The sequence below is a fragment of the Haplochromis burtoni genome, unplaced genomic scaffold (genome assembly GCF_018398535.1).
Source record: "Haplochromis burtoni strain Fernald_Lab_line unplaced genomic scaffold, NCSU_Asbu1 Contig_1566, whole genome shotgun sequence".
Lineage (NCBI taxonomy): Eukaryota > Metazoa > Chordata > Actinopteri > Cichliformes > Cichlidae > Haplochromis > Haplochromis burtoni.
The window spans coordinates 36,691-38,084 of NW_024583927.1; positions in this window are offsets into that span (position 1 = coordinate 36,691).

Below are 1,394 nucleotides of genomic sequence, written 5' to 3' on the forward strand. Positions count from 1 at the left end.
TGTACAGATCCGAATACAAGACCACTGATAGTCTCTGGGATTCGTTAGTTGGATTAAAGCATTCTGCAGTTTACACTCAGGATTAAACAAAATACTACATAACAAATATCTATAAAATACCTGGAATATTCTCAAACATTTCCAACATCCCCACATTAAAAACAATAACCAACAATAATCCTATAAAGATAAATGAAATTCCCACACTTTCTACTCATACCTTACCTCCTCCTCTAAGAAACCAATAAACTGTTTGTGGGCCCCAGGGCATCATTTCCCCCGATATTTCACAATATCGGAACCAGGAAGCAGCAGGTGAGCAACAGTATCATTTATAATTGCTATAATTGCTGCTTAGACGAGTTTGTAGAATTTTGATATTGATCTCTCAGTGCTTTTTTATTGTAGACCAACACCGTAGTGATGAGGCGCAGATACCAAAGACGACAAGTACGACTAGAACTTACACACACCGACCACGACCACCACGTATACACTCAGCTGAAAACCTGTAAATAAAGGTTTTCCTATAAACCTGTAAATAAAGGTTTCAACAGTCCTCCAATTACTGTCTGTTTACGTCACTGCCCAATAAGCCTGCAGAATATATTAAAGATGTAAAAAAGAGTCCGCCCGTTCCAAGCTCTTAGCTCTGATCTTCAGAGGTGACAGCGTAGTCCATTTCCATGGAAAATGCTCCTTCTGGTAATACATGGCCAGCAATCCAGGCCAATCTGATATATAAATCATGGCAGCTTGTGATGCAAAAAACAGCTATTCCTCAAATCTACAGATTTACACAGGTGAGCCTGTGAGTGGCATCCTTGAGAAAAATCAGGGAAAACATCTAGTCCTGGAACATCTGGAAATGTCATCCCACATATTGAATGGAATAGTACGTTGTTTGTGATAGGGAAACATAGTACTGGCAAGTGTGATTACTGTGGGGTGGAGGAAACTGTAGAACATGTCATGTTGCAGTGTCAGAGGTATCAGGTTGAGAGGAGACATTTGATTCAAAATCTTAGTAACCTAAAAATCAAATCAAACTGGATCTGGTTGAGTTGTTGCGGCAGGACTCGGGAAGTAAAAGTTATCAGGCCTTATTTCAGTTTTTAAGAGAGGGGAACCTGTTTGGCAGGATTTGAGAAATTTTTTTTTTTTGGGCGTCGTTCCACCATACTCCAGTTGGTGGCGGTAATGCACTTTTCACGTGTTTGCCAACCGCCAATATAACTGTAAGAAAGAAAGAAAGAAAGCAGGAAGCGGCAAAACAAGGAAGTGCCTGTGCTTCAGAAGTGCCGGTCAACCGCGGTATCGAGCCTCCTTTCTCTACACATTTATAACACTTATCTTCAGCTTCACAGAAGATACCAGTACGAGATGGGGGGTTC